We start from the raw sequence: 23,833 nt of genomic DNA, 5'->3' as shown, positions 1-23,833 counted from the left end.
ATTTTGTGAAAAAAAACTCTAAGTGCCGAATGAGTGTGAAAATGAGAGAATCGCACCGATTGGGCAAGTTCCGAGTCGCAATCATACCGGCACTCAGGAAAATAAAGTGCCAGGATATGATTTTTGCTGGTGTAGCCGGCTGCTTAGCTCTTTGGCACAGGCGCCCAGCGGACATTACCCCCCACGGCCGATCACTACCGCTATAGAGTTCCCCCAAACTCCCACTGATCACCACCGCACCCCCCCCCCCCCCCCCCCCACCCCCTGGCCAATCACTACTGCTATAGAGTTCTCCCAAACCCCCACCAATCACCACCACACCCCTCCCCACCCTGATCACCATCCCTGCAGAGTTCCCCCACATCCCCCTGGCCGATTACCACCATTGCAGACTCCCCCAAACCCCCCCTTCAATTACCAACCCTGCAGACTTCACCAAAACCCCCTCCCCGATTACCACCTCTGCAGACTCCCCCATACCACCACCACCTCCCCCCCCCCGACTACCACCCCTGCAGAGTTCCCCCACACCTCCCCCCATTACCACCCCTGCAGACCTCCCCAACTCCGCCCACCCCCCCACCCCCGATTATTCCCCCTGCAGGCTTCCCCAAACCTCCCCACCCCGGCCAATCACCACCCCTACAGATTTTCCCCACCCCCCGATTGCCACCCTGGGCATCGCCCTCCCCCCCCCACATTTAGATAATGTTATGAATATTGAGGGTGCAAAGCCAAATCCGCCAGCAAATCAGTGCCGATAAGATCGCGAGAGATGAATCTTCCCAACTCTCCATGACAATCGGCTGGTGGAATGAGCCGGTAAGATCACAGCCTGAGTGTGGTGGAGGGCGTAATAGTCAGTGTACTTCTCGCTGGGCAGCAGGGCAGATGAACACATGATCTTCCGCCTATGAGCTCATTGATTATGGATCTATGAAAAGCTTGGGAAATTTTACAGTGGGGTGGGCAGGAACCAACCCCACCATTACCTCATGGGGTCAAAAGTCCTGGCGCCATATTTAAATAAGACCTGCTCAGACATTCACTCATTGCAGGCCAGAGGCCCTGCACTACTCCTCCAGCATCCTTATGCCTGCAGCTCATACTGGAGAAGCTGGCAGATGTGAGCAGCCAAATCCAGTGACTTACAAGGGCACCTCCAGCATTGCCTTTCGCTGAGCTCTAGATAAGGGCACCTCCAGTGATACACCATGGCCTGGCCAATGCTCACAGCTGCAGTGGTCCAGGTTCACCAGCCTCCTGACCTTATAAAGGTCCCGCTGCCTCTTCTGCTCAGAGCCTTGCTTCTCAAGGCCCTTTGCCAACCGGCAACGCGCCCTCCTTCTCCTGACTGGGCAGCACGGTGGCACAGTGGTTAGCACTGCTATCTCACAGCTCCAGAGATCTGGGTTCGATTCCCGGCTTGGGTCACTGTCTGTGTGGAGTCTGCACATTCTCCCCGTGTCTGCGTGGGTTTCCTCCGGGTGCTCCGGATTCCTCCCACAGTCTGAAAGACGTGCTGGTTAGGTGCATTGGCCATGGTAAATTGCCCCTTAGTGTCCTGGGATGCGTAGGTTAGAGGGATTAGCGGGGTGAATACGTGGGGCTGTGGGGATAGGGCCTGGTTAGGATTGCTGTCGGTGCAGACTCAATGGGGCAAATGGCCTCCTTCTGCACTGTAGGGTTTCTATGATTCTATGATCTGGATGGGAGTTATTACCAAGGCAGGGTTCCCTGCAACCTGCATCTCCGATGCGTCAGTGGATGTGTGAACAAATTGAAGTAATACATTCAGTGAGCGCATCCTTTACAGGTTTCCCCCAATCTCAAAGGCAGTGGGCAAGTGCTTAGCCCTTCACCTGGCCTCCATCCCAGCTATCAGCAGTTACACTTGTGTCCATTTTACAAGTCTATGCTTCAACTGCAACTGCTTCTTTCTCAGGATATATTTTTGTACTTTGCATTTACTAACATCAATATATTTTCATTCTATATTGGACACAATGGGGGGGGCAACCAGAAGTTGGCAAAGTGTTAGTTCTGGTGGGAAAACTGGTGTAAAGTTCTTCAGCTCCAATAACCAGTTTTCTCTCCTCATTTTGAGCCTCATCGACCTGGAGGAAAATGAGTGGGCGTGGTTTACACCGTCCCCCTGGCGACAAGATGGGCTGCATGGAGATGACGGTGCCACCTTTAAAGGGTACCACAATTGGAATACAAAGCTTACTCCCCTCCCCCCCACCCACAATCATCGCCAGAGCCCCCCCCCCCCCTCAACCCCTCCCCCCACCACCCACAATCATCGCCAGCATCCCCCCTCCCCCCAATTATCGCTGGCATCCCCATTCTGCATCCTCCCCCAATCCATAATCATCGCCAGCGTCATTCCCACCCCCCTCCCCATCCCATGATCTTTGAAAGCATCCACACCCTCCTCCCGCCCCCCCCCCCCACTCACAATCATTGCCAGAGCCCCCCCTCCCCCCCACCCACAATCATCGCCAGCGTCCCACCCTTCCCCACCCCATGATCTTTGACAGCCTCTCCATTCCACACCCTCCCCCCTCCCCCCACCCACAATCATCGCTGGCATCCCCATCCACACACCTCCTCAGGGCCCACTCCCCCCACAGCACAAATAAATGAGTCCCCTACAATGAGGCTCCCCCCTAAAGCCCATCCCAGCACTGTCTCAACACAGGATGGCAGTGCCAACCTGTGCCGGGGGCATGGCCAGGGCACGGCCAGGCCATTTCCCTCTCCCCCAGGGGCTATATCGACCTTTCGCGCCTTTGGAGGGATCTCCCTCGATAGGTTTATATCTGGCCAAACCTGCCGAGAACCTCGCTGACGTGGTGAATATTTAGTGATGGGGGATAATTTGGTGAGGGGGCGAGATAATTGTATTTAAATTTATTAGAACCCATTAACATCAGGTTCACCCCCATTACCTTGCTGGCGAAGAGTGAGGGAAATCGGAAATCATGAATCGCCAATTTTTAAAGTTTTAAATTTTTTAAAGTTTATTTATTAGTGTCACAAGTAGGCTTACATTAACGCTGCAATGAAGTTACTGTGACAATCCCCTAGTCGCCACACTCCAGCACTTGTTCGGGTACACTGAGGGAGAATTTAACATGGTCAATGCGCCTAACCCGCACATCTTTGGACTGCGGGAGGAAACCGGAGCACCCGGAGGAAACCCACGCGGACACGGGGAGAACGTGCAGACTCCGCACAGACAGTGACCCAAGCCGGGAATCGAACCCAGGTCCCTGGCACTGTGAGGCAGCAGTGCTAACCACTGTGCCACCGTGCCGCCCACAGTTTTCTCTGGATTTTGCGCCCTTGCCGGCAATCCCACGCACGGAGAGTGCGGGCTCAGGATCCCACACATAGAATTAGAATTCACGCCAGAATTCACCTCTCAGATACAGAAACTATTGAGCGTAGAATGTTTGTGTGTTTCAGAAAGCCCCTTGAATCACACAACACAGCAAAAGGATAATAACCTCATTTATCTGCTCTAAAAATCCACTAGCAGGAAAGTAAAAAACCATTTGGTGTTTCTTTTTCTGTTCCTGAGCGCTTAAAGTGCAGTAGTCATCACATTCCCCACTTTTCCCAACAACCTAACACTGACTCATTTCCAAGTCACCAGAGGAATCAGAATGTCAGCATAAAAAAAATGCCCAATTGGAATTTGTGTTTGCTCTAGCCCTTCCTGTGAAACATGACTCCTCAGAACCAAGGCTTCATTTGAGAAGAAAATGCTTTGTTGCATCATATATCATTACAGATTTGGCTGGTTTTGGTCACTTTACACGGCAGGCTTTCGACTCTGAAAGGAACATTCTTGTTCAGTGCTCAGAGCCTACAGTGTGGGGAGGTGGAGCCAAATGACTACACCCTAATGAGCAATGCAGCTTGCTGTACTGAGTCGGCTGCTTGGATAGTGCTCGGATAAACGACCCAGAGGAAACTACTTCCAAGTTGGTTCTTTTCAGAAAACTAATGACTGCCACTCGAACAATTAGCATTTATTGGTAAGTAGCTGGACTCTCTTGCGTTCTAACTGCGGTGCTAAAACCTAAAGAAAATGTTTAGTTGAGACTCAATTTTGATGCTCACTTATACCTAAGTCATCTTCTATAGAATGTACAGTTACTTTGAATAGCTCCGAAACATTTTACAGCAGAGTTTATAAGCTTGGAAGTTTTCCAACACCCAGCTGGTGCTTTCCTTTTTTATCCGCTTGAGAAAGAATGCTTTGTACAGAACTTCACCAAAAACATACCACGCCCTACAAGTGACTTCTTGAAACAGTGCAGACCTCTCCTTTACAGTTTACATGTGGTTCACATAATAACTTGAAAATGGAATGAAGTATCACTGGTACTTGATTGCTGGCTAAAACGTTGGCCGTGATATCGTAAGAATGCCCTGATGTTCTTCAAATGTTGACATATCTCACCAGTTAAATCCACAAGTGGACACGGTTAATACCTGATCTGAAAAGTGGCATGCCCAATGGTGACACACACCCTCGATACCCCAGGGAAATGTTACCCCAGCTTCTGTGTTCAAACACTGGCCCCTCAATCTTCTGACTCCAAAAAATGAGTGTAGACTGAGTTAACTTTGGGACGGCACGGTGGCACAGTGGTTAGCACTGCTGCCTCACAGCAACAGGGATCTGGGTTCATTTCTGGCCTCAGGTGACTGTGTGTGTGTGTGTGTGGAGTTTGCATGTTCTCCCCGTGTCTGCATGGGTTTCCTTCGAGTGCTCCGGTTTCTTCCCACACTCCAAAAATATGTGGGTTAGGGGGATTGGCCATGGTAAATTGCCCATTAGTGTCCAAGGATGTGTAGGTTAGGGGGATTAGTGGGGCTAATACGTGGGGTTACAGGGATGCACTGCCAGAGAGTTGGTGCAGACTCGATGGGCCGAATGACCTCCTACTGTACTGTAGGGATTCTATGATTTAATTATTTTCCTCATTTTACTGGCATGGCCCGAGGTTCATAAGATTATGAAATGCAAATCGAATAAATACAATGAAGCTGGATTTACATTACCAGCATTAATTTACAGCATTAAAAGTCTGAATTTATGAAAAATAACTCCACAAATAATGATGGAACAAGATGTGTAGGTTCAGTGACCCACCCAGCACTAGGAATTCTTAACTGTTAGTCAGTCTGTAACTGGTATGATTACGTTTAGCCACAATTACAGCTTACATTCCTCAAGCGTGTATGTGTGTGAACGATAAAAACCTTCAGTCCGCAGCAGTCCATCAAAGTCAGCTGAGAATGACATTTATTTCTGTTGTGTCACTTCCCCCGTTCGATAGCAAAGCCTGGGCAACTTCATTCAGAAGAGATTACGTTTCTGCTTATGACAAACTAAAGATCGTCTGAAGCAGCTTTCGTGTGGCTTGCTCGTTTTAAAACAGTGTGTTGGTGAAGGAAGGTTTGCAGAAGGTTCAGTTTCGAATCGTTGTATGCCGAGTTCTGATTGAATAACTCTTCACCACGCTGACAGCATTCAGAGGAGTGGACAAAACTAAACGTCCTAATTGGTGGGGTAGGAATGTGTTGTGTGTGCAATGATTGACTTGTTAATTCAGCCATTATGAAGCGGATTCCAAAAAAACATAAAGTGCCGTGCATTATTGTTTAAGCTCAGCTCACCTTTGCTGACTAATTTAAAAATTGACACAGGTGTGGCACGGATACGCCTTTGTGTAGTAAAGCAACATTCTTGTAATATTTATGCAGCAGGATGCAAATACTTTTATTCTGCTCTAAGATATACTTTTGAAACTTCCAAACATGTCCATCCATTATATCAATTTTGTCATCAATGCCACATCACTATAACAGTCTCATAGAAATATCCCACTGTGCTGCCAATAGTCACCTAACAGTTTCTTGTATTTGGACCGATGTAGCAATGGGTACTTCCCTACAGCGTCACAAAAGTAATAGATATTGCACTGTAATTCCCTGAGCTGATGTTATATCAAACCAGTTCATCTGAAATGGAAGCAGATAAGTATCTGGTTACAGAAGAGAGTGATTTGTCAGAAGTTTAAAAATACAGAGGGAGATGATCAAATTCTCTGACCGTTATACCTCTGGTCCAGTACTGGATCTGGTGAAAACCTTCTACACTACAGGGGTGAAGTTGGATATGGCCTGGGGATACAGAATCACCTTTTCTGACCGTTGAAGTTAATGCAATTGTCTATCAGACAGAGCATATGATAGGTGACTGTTGTGATACCGACTGATGACGGGAGAGATTGAGGTGAAGATGAAAAGGGAGAAGTGTGCTTATGACAGGTAGAAAGTTCAATGGTGCATCAGGCCCAATATACAAGGACCAGAGGGCAAGTAAAAAGACTAATAAGAAAAGCAAGAAGGGAGCATGAAAAGAGATTCGCAGCTAACATTAACATTAAAGAGAATCTCAAGGTCTTCCATAGGCATATAAATAATAAAAGGGTGGCAAAAGAAAGAGTAGGGCCAATTAGGGATTTTTAAAAAAGGGGATTTGTACTTGGAGGCAGGAGGAATAGTGGAGATATTAAACAAGTACTTTGCAACTGTTTTTGCAAAGGAAAAAGATGCTACCGGGACCGAGGTGAGAGGGGAGGTAACTGGCACACTCGAGTTGAGAAGGAGGAGATGTTAGAAAGGCTGTCTTCGCTTAAAACTGATAAGGTACCAGGACCGGTGAGAGGCTTCCAAGGATACCGAAGGAAGTGAGAATGGAAGTTGTAGAGGCACTAGTGATAATCTTCCAGTCTTCGTTAGACACACGGTTTGGTGCCAGAGAACTGGAACATTGTGAATGTTATAACCTTATTCAAAAAGCAATGCAAGGATAAAGCCAACAACTACACACCACATTGGTCATAGGGAAACTCCTGGAAATTACTGTTCAGGACAAAATCAATTGTCAGTTTGACGGTTCAGTTAATTAAAGAAAGCCAACATGGATTCAATAAGCAAAAATCATGTTTAACTAATTTGCCAGAGTTTTTGAGAAGGTCTCAGGGAAGGTCGATAAGGGCAATGCCATTGATGTGGTGTACATGGATTTTCAAAAGGCATTTGATACAATGCCACACAACGGACGTGTGAGCAAAATTTTAGCTCATGAAATAAAAGGGAAAGTAGGCATTTGGATAAGAAACTAGCTGAGTGATAGGAAACAGAGTAGTGATAAATGGTTGTTTTTCAGACTGGAAGAAAGTTTGTAATGGATTTCCCCAGGGGCCAGTGTTGGGATCTTTTCTCTTAATGACCTAGACTGTGGGTAGTTTGGGCATGATCTCAAAATTTGCAGATTATACGAAATTGGAAACATTGTCAACTGTGTTGAGGACAGTCTCGAACTTCTAAAGGACAAACATGTTGGTGGATTAAACAGACATGTGGCAGATGAAGCTCAATGGAGAGAAGTGTGGGCTGATTCAGTTGGACAGGAAGAATATGGAGAGGCAGTATAAAAGAAAGGGAGAAGCTCTAAAGGAAGTGCAGGAAGAGAGGGACCTCGGTGTATCTGTACATAAATCACTGGAGATGACAGGCCATGTTGACAGAGCACATGGTAAAGCATATAGTATCTTAGGCTTTATTAATCGGGGGATTGAGTACAAGAGTAAGAAGGTCATGTTGAATTTGTATAAGACACTAGTTAGGCCTCATCTGGAGTACCGCATTCAGTTCTGGGCACCATACTTGAGGAAGAATGTAAAGACATTAGAGAGAGTACAGGGGAGATTCACAAGAATGATTCCAGAGATAACAAATTGTAACTACATGGATAAATTGGAGAGGTTGGGATTCTTCTTCAGAGATAACTTGATAGAGTTATTATAGATCTGAGGGGTATGGACAGGATAATTATTGAGAAACTGTTCTCACTCACGGGACAATCAAGAACTAGGGGGCACATTTCAAAGTAATTAGCTAAAGGATTAAAACTGATGTGAGGAAAAATGTTTTCACTCGGAGAATGGTTGGACACAATGAGCCAAATGGCTTCCTCCTGTGTTGTAATAATTCTGTGATTCTATGATTTCAAAAAGCACTCTGAGTTTGATGTGTTCTGATTTTTTTTGTTACATTTGCTTTATTAATGCTATTTTTTAAATCGGGCAATGTTACTTCTGTCTACAAGTTGAACTGTCCTACAATCTGAATTCAAATAGGGCCCTGTTATTGCAAGGCAATTACTTCCATGAACCTGAGGCCAACCATAGAAACCATCCTCGAGCATCCAATCCCAATATATCATTTGGGAGGCCAAAATGGAAGTGTGTAGAGAAGCTAAACAGAATCACATCAGTGCAGAAGGAGACCATTCGGCCCATCAAGTCTCCACTGGCTGCCAGCAAGAGCACTCCACCTAGTCCCTGTCCCCTGCCTTACCTCCATAGTCTCGCAAATGCTTCCTTTTCAGATAGCAATCCAATTCCCTTTTAAATACCTCAATCGAAACTGCCTCCACCACACTCAGACAGTGCATTCCAGATCCCAACCACTCGCTGGATGAAAAAGCTTTTCTCTCATGTTGTCATTGCTTCTTTTGCCGATTACCTTAAATCTGTGCCCTCTGGTTCTCTAACCTTAGGAGCAGTGTTTCCTTATTTACTGTGCCCACACCCCATTGCAGCTTACTTGGCTATCCTGCAGCAACAACCTCCCACAGGGTGTTGATTAATCTGCTTGTGGGGTGCGTTGTTTGGAAGAACATCAGCAGGATAATGACAAGAACTCACTGCTCCTCTTCAAATTATCTTTAATGTCCACCTGTACCAGCGGAACAGGGAAGGGAGAACACCTCTCGAATTCCGACCATGTAAGGCATTCACTCAATTACCTCTCCACTCACCTGATGAAGGAGCAGTGCTCCGAAAGCTCATGATTCCAAATAAACCTGTTGGACTTTAACCTGGTGTTGTGAGACTTCTTACTGTGTCCACCCCAGTCCAATGCTGGCATCTCCACATCTTCACTCAAAACTGTGTCAGAATAAACAAAAAGCAAAACAAAAATAAGTGGAAATGTTGGAAACCAGAAATGAAATGAAATGAAAGAGACCATCTCTATGCATGGTGTCTGGCGATAAACTGACAAGTTGACACCTGAAAAATTAACTTGTTTGTTGGCCTGGAATGTTCCCTGGAATGTCTGCAGATGTCCCAGCTTAAACCACTGACTCGAGTTGAAGCAGCTCTTTGGCAAGTTCTTCAGCGATGCGGAAAGGTATTCTAAATTGTTCTCATACATTCTGGCATGTGTCCTAAATGCGATGAGAATTCGAGTTGACACTGCCCTGCTGAAAAGGCCAGTGGCCCCAGTACTGTAGCTACCTGGAATATTTAATAATTATTTAACACGCGAGTTTGCTGCTGCTTAAATTTCAAGACTTCAGCCTTCGCAACTGAAAAGCCAATAAGAACAACTTACCTTTATACAGAGACTTTAGAAAGTCTGAAAAATTCACAGAAATTGGATAAAAATCGGATACCGAGACAATAAAAAGGGACCTTTTTAAGTGGATCTTAATGCTGGTGAAGAAGCTGAGGTCTCATAACATATATTCAATGGCTCGGTCACTCAACCTCAACAATCCAGGGGATTTGCACAGTAACTTCATTGCAGTGTTAATGTAAGCCTACTTGTGACACTAATAAAATAAACTTTTAAATTTTACTTGTGCATATTGTTCTTTGTTATACTGAAGAACAAGGACCTTACTCAGAGCAACAATGCACTGATGTAGCACATTTATCAATATTTTGGCTGTAAAGTTTCTAAGTCCAGGAATAAGTTGATGATTTTTCTAACACTGCAAATAAAAACTGAAAAAGAGTGAAAAAGACAATTTCATTGAGATCAATGCTAAAGTAAAATCATTTATGTTATATTTCTGTGGAGTATTTGTTCATAGAATCCCTACAGTGCAGAAGGAGGCCATTCGACCCATCGAGTCCGTACCGACCACAATCCCACCCAGGCCCCATTCCCGTAACCCTACATATTTACCCTGCTAATCCCCCTGACACTAGGGTCAATTTCGCATGGCCAATCAACCTAACCCACACATCTTTGAACTGTGGGAGGAAACCGGAGCACCCGGAGGAAACCCATGCAGACATGGGGAGAATGTGCAGACTCCACACAGACAGTGACCCGAGGCCAGAATTGAACCCAGGTCCCTGGCACTGTGAGGCAGCAGTGCTAACCACTGTGCCCCCATGACCCCCCAGCCACCGTGATGTCGCAAGGTTCAGAGTGGAACATTTCTTTCCCCTCCCCAAATCTCTCACCTCTGCATGAAACTCGGGGTCCAATTTTAAGTTCAGTGGGTTTCAAGCAGATGTGTTGGTGGGTGAGTGTAAAAGATACTTGCTGGCCCAGGCTGACTATTTTAACTCAGAGGCCAGTTCAGTGTGGTGGTTATCTGTCAGAAATCTCTGCTAGTTTATACCAGAGTTAATTCAAACTTGAGAAGTATAAGTTACTTGCCTAACTTGCCAATCCCATGTTGCTGTCACAGGATTTAATTGTCCACAAACTAGGATTATCATATCAGATCAGTCATGATCTCATTGAATGGCAGAGCAGACTCAATGGGCTGAGTGGCCTACTTCTGCTCCTATATCTTGTGCAGCACGGTGGCACAGTGGTTAGCACTGCAGGCTCACAGTGCCAGGGACCCAGGTTTGATTCCCAGCTTGGGTCACTGTCTGTGTGGAATCTGCACATTCTCCCCGTGTCTGCGTGGGTTTCCTCCGGGTGCTCTGGTTTCCTCCCACAGTCCGAAAGATGTGCAGGTTAGAAAGATTGGCCATGCTAAATTCTTCCTCAGTGTACCGAACAGGCGCTGTGTGGTGACTAGGAGATTTTCACAGTAACTTAATTGCAGTGTGAATGTAAACCTACCTGTGACTGATAAATGAATAAACTTTATGGTTGGAATTTTCTGGGCATCAACCGTGGGGAAACCCATTGGTGATTGGAAAGTACCTTTGTACCGTGCTGCTAAGAAAATATTCCACAAACTGCCTTTCAACCAGGGAAATCTCTTTCTTCCCCATCTTTAATCATCAGGTCATTACCATGGAGTTAGAACATAGAACATAGAACATTACAGCGCAGTACAGGCCCTTCGGCCCTCGATGTTGCACCGACCAGTGAAACCAATCTAAAGCCTATCTAACCTACACTAATCCAATATCATCCATATGTTTATCCAATAACCATTTAAATGCCCTTAATGTTGGCGAGTCCACTACAGCTGCAGGCAGGGCATTCCACGCCCTTACTACTTTCTGAGTAAAGAACCTACCTCTGACATCTGTCCTATATCTGTCACCCCTCAATTTAAAGCTATGTCCCCTCGTGCTAGCCATCACCATCCGAGGAAAAAGCCTTACACTATCTAATCCTCTGATCATCTTATATGCCTCTATTAAGTCACCTCTTAACCTTCTCTCTAACGAAAACTGCCTGAAGTCCCTCAGCCTTTCCTCATAAGACCTTCCCACCATACCAGGCAACATCCTGGTAAATCTCCTCTGCACCCTTTCCAATGCTTCCACATCCTTCCTATAATGCGGCGACCAGAACTGTACGCAATACTCCAAGTGCGGCCGCACCAGAGTTTTGTACAGCTGCAACATGACCGCATGGCTCCGAAACTCAATCCCTCTACCAATAAAAGGAAAACACACCGTACGCCTTCTTAACAACCCTATCAACCTGGGTGCCAACTTTCAGGGATCTATGCACATGGACACCGAGATCTCTCTGCTCATCCACACTACCAAGTATCTTACCATTAGCCCAGTACTCTGTATTCCTGTTACTCCTTCCAAAGTGAATCACCTCACACTTTTCCGCATTAAACTCCATTTGCCACCTCTCAGCCCAGCTCTGCAGCTTATCTATGTCCCTCTGTAACCTGCAACATCCTTCCGCCCTGTCCACAACTCCACCGACTTTAGTGTCATCCGCAAATTTACTAACCCATCCTTCTACGCCCTCATCCAGGTCATTTATAAAAATGACAAACAGCAGTGGCCCCAAAACAGATCCTTGCGGTACACCACTAGTAACTGAACTCCAGGATGAACATTTCCCATCAACCACCACCATCTGTCTTCTTACAGCTAGCCAATTTCTGATCCAAACCGCTAAATCACCCTCAATCCCATGCCTCCGTATCTTCTGCAATAGCTTACTGTAGGGAACCTTATCAAAGGCTTTACTGAAATCCATATACACCACATCAACTGAGTTCTCTAGGGCAGACCTATATTCTGACAAGGGCTGCAGGGCCTGAGAATAAAGAGGAAATGAGGGATATGAGAGGCTGTACAAACGGCAGTTATTAGGTTTCCTTCCATTACAGCTGGACCTGTGTCCCCATCAATCAGCATGAGGGCAGACCTTAGATTTTTCAGACTTTGAAAGATGTCGCCCAAAGTTCTTGGTTCCTGCGAGGCCAGAAGATCATTTCCCCCGTGTGGGAGTCACTAATTGTTGTGCAAACCTCTCAATTAATGGAGGACAGGTGCAGAAGAGCCACACATTTCATTGCACCATCTTGAATACATTTTGCGTATTAGAATAAAGGATGGCAGTGATCTCCATCACAGCCAATGCTAGCTGTCTCTTGTCCTTCAAGGTGATCCTCAGGAACTTTTACCTGAGGCAGTTTTCTTTCAAGAGCAGAACTCCTATGATCTGAGTCCTGAGGCTCCAAAGCCAGTGCCTGACTTCTGAGGTATGTCTGATCCCCAGTCCTGGGCTTTCCTGCCAAGTCTGACCTCCCTGCGAGCACCCCCCACCCCATTGGAAGCCTCGGCCTTGTGATCGACACCCATAGAATGTCATTCCAAAGTCTTCACCAGCCTATTCCGAGAATTTGAACAATCCCCTGGAATTCAAGTGCCTCAGGTAGAGAGTTTCACATGAAATACATGAGTCAAGTAATTGGACCAAGTCTGAACAACCTGACATAACTTGTCAGAATTAAGAAATCACAAACTTAAATTGATTTCATCCTCACTTAATTCCAAGAACCAACCCTGCCGCCTAGGCAGACACACACACACACTCCTGGCATCCCCTGAACCTGAACGAAGACACATGTGATTAAAGTTCACATCTTCACTTTGGTTATTATTAATTTAAAGAAACTTCGCTGATGTAGAAATCCAAAAATCTGTTGTGTTGTGGAGTCAGAGCTGACCACATGTAGCTTTTACACATGGGAAAAAAACCAACAGCGGTGGCATAGTGGTTAGCACTGCTGTCTCACAGCGCCAGGGACCCGGGTTCAATTCCCAGCATGGGTGACTGTCTGTGTGGAGTTTGCACATTCTCCCCGTGTCTGCGTGGGTTTCCTCCAGATGCTCTGAACAAAGAACAATACAGCACAGGAACAGGCCCTTCGGCCCTCCAAGTCCGCGCCGCTCCCCGGTCCAGGATTGAATCCTGAATCCAGGATCCCCGCCCAATTTTCCAGCCTATCTACATACCAATATCCTATCCACCGAGCTGTCCCTCACAGCTACGATGCTTTGTTCATTACAACCTATTAACTCACCCCCACCCCCCCATTCCAGACCATGTGATCTCCAGGGAGAGGCGAAAACCCAGAGTGAAAAACCCCAGGGCCAATATGGGGAAAAAAAAAATCTGGGAAATTCCTCTCCGACCCCCTGAGGCGATCGAAACGAGTCCAGGAGATCACAATGGCCCTGATCGGAAAATGCTTCCCAACCCTAGTCATTTCCACTTCCACGAACACCATATGAATTCCCTGCCCCCGAGACAGGTTCCCAACTATCCGCAGTCTCGCTCTGTACTGGCACCAGCAAGATGATCATAGATTTCCTGGTTTCCTCCCACAATCTGAAAGACGTGCTGATTAGGTGCAGTGACCTGAACAGGCACCGGAGTGTGGCGACTAGGGGAATTTCACAATAACTTCATTGCAGTGTTAATGTAAGCCTTCCTTGTGACTAATAAATAAACTTTAAACAGCCTCTCATCCAATTGCCATGGCTCAGTATTGCGGATAACTTTGTTTCACACTTCAATTCAACTGTCTGGGCGTAGCAGGAACGGAAAGTTCTAGAAAAGAACATCCCATTTTACGAATAGCTCTTTGATCTAATTTGACGAATATCACCAAAGCCAGAAAAACACCATGAAGTAAAGAACGAACAGACCTTTTTAAATGTTTTGTATAGAAAATATCGGTACTGCTTTGCAAATTTGTTAAAGTAAATAACACACATTTCATGATCTGTGATGGACAGGTTCCACTCCATGATTCCCTGTCACGATAGCATTGAGAAACTGAGGAGAAACACGTTCTGCAGCTTAATGACATTCAGCTTTTCTATCTGACTGCAGTCTTCTGTGGATTCATCATTTTTGTGAGTTCTGCTAATATAAAACTTTATTTCTTAGTGTCACAAGTAGGCTTACACTAACACTGCAATGAAGGTACTGTGAAAATCCCCTAGTTGCCGCACTCCGGCACCTGTTCGGGTACACTGAGGGAGAATTTAGCATGGCCAATGCACCTAACCAGCACGTCTTTCAGACTGTGGGAGGAAACTGGAGCACCCGGAGGAAACCCAGGCAGACACGGGGAGAACGTGCAGACTCCACACAGACAGTGACCCAAGCCGGGAATCGAACCCGGGTCCCTTGCGCTGTGAGGCAGCAGTGCTAACCACTGGAACCTAAACTTATTTTTAATCTGCACTGGAGCAAATGTAGCTTCTGCTGTCCTGAAAACCATGAGAATTCAGATTTTCTTCTGAATATTTCTTTGTTATTTAAGCAGACATTAATGCGTTTTGCAGAAAGGGGAGAGGGTACAAGCTCATCGAGCAACATTTACTTACACAGCAACTTTCATTTATGCTATACCGGCTGGCAACCTTTGTAGACACAAGAGCAGAAGAGCAATTCTTTACAAATTTTAACAAAATCACATGAACTTCTAATGACAACTGATAACTTGCTCATTCAAATGGAAAGGTAAAACATTGCTATCATCACACTATATGACACAATAGAATACTGCACTGTTGTTGCTAAATCTCGTCAACTTCCCCTTTCCAAATAATTCAAGTCCCAGTAAGGTTACTCTGTCTGAATTTACAAGGGAGATTTAAAAGGATACTTTACAAAACGCACAATGTTGATGGGCAGGGAAAGACTAGCCAGTCCACTAAACCTGGCTCACATTATCATATTGTAGTTTAAACATCATGACCTGAATCCTTTCCATCCACAGCCATGTGATTCCCTGGCTGGAGAGAGCAGCTTTTGCTACCAAATAAACCTGTTGGACTTTAACCTGGTGTTGTTAAACTTCTTACTGTGCTTACCCCAGTCCAACGCCGGCATCTCCACAACAAACACCAAGCCAAGTCAGAAAAAAAGTATTGGGAAATTTCTCTCTAGCTCCTGAAGGTGGTCAACAAGGATTTCATGGTCATCATGAAACACGTCACCCAACAGGCAAGCGATGGCCTAGTGGTATTATCGCTAGATTATTAATCCAAAAACTCAGCTAATGCTCTGGGGACCCGGGTTTGAATCCCGCCATGGCCGATGGTGGAATTTGAATTCAATTTTAAAAATCTGGAATTAGGAATCTACTGATGACCATGAAACCATTGTCGATTGTCGGAAAAACCCATCTCATTCACTAATGTCCTCTAGGGAAGAAAAGCTGCAGTCCTTGCCTGGTCTGGCCTACATGTGACTCCAGAGCCACAGCAATGTGGTTGACTCTCAACTGCCCTCGGGCAACTAGGGATGGGTAATAAATGCTGGTCAGCCAGCGATGCCCATGTCCCACGAATGAATTTTTAAAAGAACATCCCATTTTATACACAGCAATATTAGCGTCAGCCCTCAGCCAGCTCTCTTTCAAACCCTGACATTAAATCTATATTCACTGAACAAGCTGCCAACTTGTTCCAACTTGGCCATCAGTGAAAATGAAAACCTCCTGACATTTAACCTAATCCTCTGCTTACTTAACCAATGGGAACACCATTACTGTATCTGCTCCCCTCCAAGTCACATACCATCCTGACTTGGAAATATAGCTTCAATCATTCACTGTTAGTAGGCCAAAATCCCGGAACTCCCAACCTAACAGCACTATGGGTGCACCTACACCATATGGACTACAACGGTTCAAGAAGGCATCTTGTCACCACCTTCTCAGGGGCAATTATGGAAGGGCAATCAATGCTGGCCTAGCCAGCGATGCCCACATCCCATGAATGAAAAAAAATAAAGTTGCCTCTGTGAAACTAAAAGTTAAAGCTGTAGGTTATGCTAAACACATAAATACAAATATACCCTACTTAAAATGATCTCTACATCCTATTACTGATTGTACATTTTCATTGTAGCCAACCAGTTTAATTTAAATAGTCTATTTACATGGCTAAAGTTTAGTCCATTCGGTATTTTAAATACTTCAATCAAATTTCCCTGAGCTCCATCCTTTCAGGCCTCATTTCATGACTAAACAGGGCAGGTGAGACAGTGAGGAAAACCAAGCAGTCACTAGAGCCGCAAAACCCAAGGGCGGCAAAAGAATTTCATAGAATTTCATAGAAACCCTACAGTGCAGAAGGAGGCCATTCGGCCCATCGAGTCTGCACCGACCACAATCCCACCCAGGCTCTACCCCCACATATTTTACCCACTAATCCCTCTAACCTACGCATCCCAGGACTCTAAGGGGCAATTTTTTTAACCTGGCCAATCAACCTAACCCGCACATCTTTGGACTGTGGGAGGAAACCGGAGCACCCGGAGGAAACCCACGCAGACACGAGGAGAATGTGCAAACTCCACACAGACAGTGACCCGAGCCAGGAATCGAACCCAGGACCCTGGAGCTGTGAAGCAGCAGTGCTAACCACTGTGCTACTGTGCCGCCCAACTGAACTGAATGAACTGTTCATGAAACTACATAAGTAAACAAATAGCCTTCAGCGGTGGGAAGGAAAGGTCTAGATTTACTGATATAAATCCACCTGTACTGACATACATGTAGATTTCCATCTATTCACACTGCAATCATTCCCAAAATCTCATTCTGCTCAGGTTACAGTTTTACAAATTTGTACGTCCACGTGACTTCCAAAACTGCAAAAAACAGTAAATAGAAACTAGAAGCAGGGGTAGGCCATTCGGCCCTTCGAGCCTACACTGCCATTCATTTTGATCATAGCTGATGATCACATTCAATATCCTGATCCTCCCCTCCCCACCCCCCCACCCCCATATCCCTTGATCTCTTTAACCCCAAGAGCTATATTTAATTTCTTCTTGAAATCAGACAACGTTTTGGCCTCAACTATTTTCTGTGGTCGTGAATTCCACAGGTTTACCACTCTCTGGGTGAAGAAATTTCTCCTCACCTTATCCTCAAACTATGACCCCTAGTTCTGGAATCATCCACCATCAGAAACATTCTTTCTGAATCTAATCCTGTTAGAATTGTATAAGTTTCTATGAGCTCCCCTCTCATTCTTCTAAACTCCAGTGAATATAATTCGAATCGATTTTGTCTCTCCTCATATGACAATAATATCAAAGAACGTAACTTAACCTCACCCACTCTATCATAATGATTATTGATTGTGTAACTTGTGCATAAAATCATCTGGAACACAGAATGTCACGTCATGTGAGCCATATTAGACATTATAATGCACACATCCTGTAAAAAGTGTTGAACAATGAAAATATACAATCAACAATAGGACGTAGAGACCATTTTAAGTAAGATATATTTGTATTTATATGTTTAGCTTAACCTATAGCTTTTAAGTTTCAGTTTCACTTTGAAAGGGAGCCTGTCAGTCTCTGAGTTTGTTTAGATGCCTGTCTTTTAATGAGGGTTTTACAACTTTAAAGCAAACACAGGGTAGAAGAAAGTGACTGTTGCCGAGTAACTAGAGGCCCACGGAGATGGCAATAGCAGTTTGCATTCATTTGGAACAAGGTAACCCAGAAACAAGCAGCTTTTCAAGGAACCTGCTGGAACAGGGATGAAGAGAGGCTACAGCGAGCAGGCCCCAAACTAAAAAAACAGAGAAGGCCCAGAAACCAAGGAATGGGACAGAGGAAAGTTCCAGAAAGATTGTCAATTCATTGAACAAGGAACAGGAATTAGGAAAAAGGTTTTGTTCTGTTAAAGTTAAGAATGGGGAGCAGAGGAGCTCCAGGTTAAAGATAGGGCTGCAAGGTGCAGACCTGGGGATGTCGGCTTGCAAGAAGCCAGATATCATAAGACCATAAGACCATAAGACATAGGAGCGGAAGTAAGGCCATTCGGCCCATCGAGTCCACTCCACCATTCAATCATGGTTGATTTCAACTCCATTTACCCGCTCTCTCCCCATAGCCCTTAATTCCTCGAGAAATCAAGAATTTATCCATTTCTGTCTTGAAGACGCTCAACGTCTCGGCTTCCACAGCCCTCTGTGGCAATGAATTCCACAGACCCACCACTCTCTGGCTGAAGAAATTTCTCCTCATCTCTGTTCTAAAGTGACTCCCTTTTATTCTAAGGCTGTGCCCCCGCGTCCTAGTCTCCCCTGTTAATGGAAACAACTTCCCTACGTCCATCCTATCTAAGCCGTTCATTATCTTGTGATTCAAAGGTTGGTGATAGCTTAATATAGCCTGTGAAGCAGCAATGTTCTATTGACAAGGCTGGATGTCTGAGAGATTGAGCAGAAGCTTGAATGCAAATAGTGATCCAGGGTAGAGAAATACCAGAAGGAGCGGTTGAAATCCTGGAGCTGGATCCTTGGTGAAGACCCCCAAAATAAAGTGTCACTTGGGAGGATAAAATCCAGTGTCCCTTCTCAGAATCTTTCCTAGGACCTCCATAACTCCCATGTGAGGAGACCAAAATGGTACAGTGTACTAGATGAGACCTAATGTTTTGTAGAAGGACGCAGATTACTTTATGTCCTAAGAATACATCTGAATACTTTATTAGCTTTTCCTATAGCCAAGTGACACTTTTAAAACCCTTATTCATCACCTAGGTCTCTTGTCTGTTCATAGGTCTAAAGTTCAGAACACTGTCTGCTTGATGTTACCATTTGCATGGATGCATTTATTTACATTAAATAGTGTCTGTAACAATGGAGTCAATTCATCCACGCATCTAGAACTGCCTGTAGTCTTTTCCTCTACCCCCAGTTTGAATATGAACATAAATCTTTGTGGTACTTGCAGATTTACAGATAGTTCTCTCAGTGTCTCTGGAGTGAAGATTGGTGTAGTGTAGCTATTAAGATCTCTGTCATGTATTCACTGGGTGTTTTCCTGAATCTGCCCAGGAAATCCTTTAGTAGGCAAATATAGTCCATTATTTCCCTTTGATTTCCAGCTTTGATGGTCTGCATCACTGACAAAAATAAGCAGGGCAGCTAGAAAAAAATAATAAGAATTAGAAAATCTGTGGCAAAGAAAGAGGCCTTTCAGCCAACTGTGTCCCTACTAGGTGACAAAGAGCTATTCACCCTATTTCCAGGTCCCAATTGGTCTGTGACACTTCAAGATCCTCTCAAAACATTTTTTAAATGTGAAGAGGATTTCTGCTTCTACCATCATTTCAAAAACACCAAACTTTCAGACCTCCTACCATCTTGTGGGTGAAAACAGTTGTCCTCAGCTACCCCAACCCTCCCTGCCAGGCTTGAGAAGCCACATATCTACACATGCTCCTATTTCTTGTCATCTTGTATGCTAATTACTTTAACTCTGGCCAAAATTTTCCGATCTTCTTCACCGGGTCTTCCATCTTCCACTCCTGTCGATGGTGACACCCATCCCTCCACCCTCCCCCCTCCCCCCAATGGCATGTTCCCTGGTGACACAGGGTGGGGTAAATGCAAATCTTCGTAAGCATCAGCGGGACTGGAAGATCCCACCACCGGCCAATGGCGGGCTGCCTCCAATGCTGGGAGAGCACCAACCGCACCCTGTATTGGTGCCAAGGCGACACGGTGGCACAGTGGTTAGCACTGCTGCCTCACAGCACCAGGAACCAGGGTTCGATTCCCGGCTTGGGTCACTGTCCGTGCGGAGTCTGCACATTCTCCCCATGTCTGCGTGGGTTTCCTTCGGGTGCTCTGGTTTCCTCCCTCAGTCCGAAAGACGGGCTGGTTAGGTGCACTGGCCATTCTAAATTCTCCCTCCGTGTACCCAAACAGGCGTTGGCCGGAGTGTGGCGACTAGGGGATTTTCACAGTAACTTCATTGCAGTGTTAATGTAAGCCTACTTGTGACACTAATAAAAAAAACTTTAAAAATCTTATATCCCAGTATTTAGGTCACTCATAAATTTATACAGCTCAACTAAATCTGCCCTCAGCCTCCTCTGTTCCAAGGAAGACAACCTCAGCCTAACCCATCTTCTCACCTGGCTAGAATTCTCCAGCCCTGGCAACATCTCTCTGTATTCTCTGGAATGCGACCACATCCTTCCTGTAAAGTGGTGGCTTGAACAGTAAGCAGCACTCAGCTATGTCCTAATAAGTATTTTGCACCGTCCTAGCCTCTCCACTCTTACACCTTTAAACCTCAGTTAGTAAAGGTAGATACGCTGAATACCTTCTTGACCATCATATTTGCCTGTCCTACACAGGGATCTGTGCAAATTAAAAATATTAATATTCAATTGCACAGAGCACAATTTACTAATGAATAAATAGAAGAGAAAGGGTTTTTCCCTGTTTTTATTCCACCCTCTCATGAAAGATAAATCAACATGCAAACGCTTGCATTTTTTTGTTGCTTCATGCAAGTAATGGGATATAATGCCTCGTGGGTAAAAGTTGCCAAGAATTTGTCAGCAATAAGTAATGGTTGATCATCTTAAAGGGGAACAACCCACGTTAGGAGTTGCTGATACTGTGCAAATAAAATTCTAGAAAATACTTTCACTGGAGACGGGAACGTCTAATTTAGCAGAAATCTGGCAGACATCAACGTAAGTGCCACTGACTCTACTGAATCTTCTGAGGTGGGGGTGGAGTGGTGAGGGGGGCGGGGGGGATCAGCCTAGTTTGAGAGAATTCCCACCCGGGATGTGAAGCCTATCTGAGGGAGAGAGGAAAGAGGAAAATGGCAATTTGAAGCCACAGAGCGGATCTTGCTCTGTGATTGCAGGTGTAATGACTTCAAAGAGGCCCCATGAAGTTGGCCTCTTAGAGTATGAGCTCCTTGATTGGGGTAATGGTTGCCTGACCAATCTGAAAGTCTCACTTGTGTAGGTACTGAGGAGTGTCAGGGCTACTGGCACTCCGGATTCTGACTTTGTAACTGAAGCACTCTTAGGAGTGGAATTGAGTTTGTAAATAAAGGCAATCTCGTAAAGGAACACCGGCCTCCGAGGTGTTATTTCAACAATGAAAAAGGCGTTCAAACTCTTTTTTGATTGTTCTCAACTTGCCTTTGGTAGGGAGTGAAATTGCGCACTCGTGCAAGATTAGAAACTTTAAATGCCCTCCCGCATGCTATCACAACACTGGATGCCTACTGTGCCTTGAGTCCAGTGTTTTTGTCATTGCCCACTTTAATTTCAACAGCCATGGTAATCAGTGAAAGAGAGCTGACAGAACAGCTGCCTGGCACACTTCCCACCCTTGTCTGCCCAAGACCCAGAACCCATTGGATTAAGAGCCAGTGCAAGACTGGAGCTTTGGAAGGAGCTGTGCATGTTAAGTATGCATTTTGGGAATTTGTTGTTTCATATTTGCTCTTCACCATGTTTCCTCTTTGCAAACTCTTGCTGAAAATTCTGCTCCAAAGCAAAGGCCAGGAAAATGTTAAAATGAAAATTCTCATCAACTCAAATCTGACGTGAGGACAATTTTCCATGGGTTTATTTTTCTTATGTTCCACTGGTTTCTATCACACTGATCACATTTCCAAACAGTGCGTCCGGTTTTGTCCTGCTGGTAAACCGGGAGGCAACACAGAGCCCCACAAGGTGGAGAGAGTCAGAACTGACAATCATACTCTGCCTTGTTCTTGATTACAATACACAAAGGAGCCAAGACATGTCCCAGAGAAATATAAGGGGTGATGAAAATGGAGCATGACTTTCCTTCACATCTGAATGAGTTAGTGAAACTCAGAGCAAGTCACACAGCCTTACTTCTTCAGCTAGAATGTCACAGGGAATGGTGAGAAAGAGAAGAGAGAAAGCAAGCTTTAGTCAACTTGTTGCCTCATGCAGGCCATGTTTGATTGATAAACACAATACATAATGTATGGCATGAACAAAATAACACGCAAATTGTCATAACCCCCCCCCAGGACTTGCATGGGGAAGCATTGATTGCCCTCCCTGTAGGGCTCTCTATACGAGCTCCCTGATTAATTTACAAGATGGATACCGAGCCCTACAGGGAGGTCAGTCAATGATTCCCCCTGCAAGTGGCAGAAACAGTGGCAGGAACACAATCCATCAAATGTTTTATACCTGAATTTCTCTTTAAAATAGAGAAGTATGGGAAATAGGATGATTTGGTAGTTCTGAGAACTGTGTAGTTACAATGATGGGACAAGTAACTTCCTTCTGTTCCATGAATTTCGAGACTTTCCACATGGAAATCGGATATCATCCCAGGACTGCTGCTACTAATTAAATCCATTACTTCCTAACATGTTGAATAAGGAAATTCTTGCCTGAATCATCAACTATCTTTTCCCTGCCATACTATCTACTGAATAAGGTAACACACCCTAATTTCTGGCCAATCATCAGCATTTCATGATATAGATAGCACATTTTAGGTGTTGTGGTTATTCTTCAAATAGGATAAATGAAGTGATTGACAAAATTCTGAGGGATTAAAGGAATTTAGCTTACCCAGACCTTGAGCCTTGTAAAATATTAATCAGTTGGGAAGCTTTAATAGGTCAGAGTCTTGGTGTTGAAATTCTACAGTCGAGACTCTTGCCTTGATTCGCTTCTACTTGCAAAACACAAAAGAAGAAAGGACACTAAGCGAAAGGCAGAATACATTGTTTTGGCCTCAAGTGGACTGACTTTGCCTCGCCTCAGTGCGAGGCTGAAGGATTTACCTGCAGAATGTGCTTCTCTCTCCCAGTGAGTTGTGATAGCAGCTGCCCCTTGAAAACTTCCAGTAACCGACTACATCACAATGCCAGAGGACACCTCCCCAAGCGGAGGATTGGCTCACTGTTGCAGGAGCCCTAATACAAACGGATCACACACACACACACAATCAGCGTTTTCCAACTGGGGAATGGAGGTGAGGGGTATAGATGAAGGAGGGGGATGGAGTAAAGGAGAGGGAATGGGGTGAGGGAGGGGAGATGGTGTGAGGGGGGGGGATTGGGGGTTGGGAGGGGGAATGGGGTGAGGGAGGGGGAAAGGGGTGAGGAGGGAATGGGGTGAGGAAGAAAAGGGGTGAGGAGGAAAAGGGGTGAGGGGGGAATGGGGTGAGGGGGAAATGGGGTGAGGGGGGAATGGAGTGAGGGGGAATGGGGTGAGGGGGAATGGGGTGAGGGGGGAATGGGGTGAGGGGGGAATGGGGTGAGGGGGGAATGGGGTGAGGGGGGAATGGGGTGAGGGGGGAATGAGGCAAGGGGGGAATGGTGTGAGGGAGGGGTAATGGTGTGAGGGAGGGGAATCGGGGTGACGGGAAATGGGGGTGAGGGGGGAATGGGGGAGGAAGGGGGAATGGGGGAG

General features: G+C 45.4%; 1 protein-coding gene across 3 annotated transcripts in view; it reads left to right on the top strand.

The window, feature by feature from the left end:
- Positions 1-3,916: 3,916 nt before the first annotated feature.
- LOC144507167 (inverted formin-2-like) overlaps positions 3,917-23,833 on the top strand; it is an 84,478-nt gene continuing 64,561 nt past the window's right edge. For 2 of the 3 annotated variants that reach the window (XM_078233998.1, XM_078233996.1), the window contains exon 1: positions 3,917-4,049. The gene's annotated coding sequence lies outside the window, so the exon portion shown is untranslated. Of the gene's footprint in view, positions 4,050-5,361; positions 5,589-23,833 lie in introns of those variants that run through there. The other variant, XM_078233997.1, reaches the window with a different exon arrangement.

The sequence above is a fragment of the Mustelus asterias genome, chromosome 18 (assembly GCF_964213995.1).
Source record: "Mustelus asterias chromosome 18, sMusAst1.hap1.1, whole genome shotgun sequence".
Taxonomy (NCBI): Eukaryota; Metazoa; Chordata; class Chondrichthyes; order Carcharhiniformes; family Triakidae; genus Mustelus; species Mustelus asterias.
The sequence above is the reverse complement of the archived record's forward strand: the minus strand, read 5'-3'. Positions and strand labels throughout refer to the sequence as shown.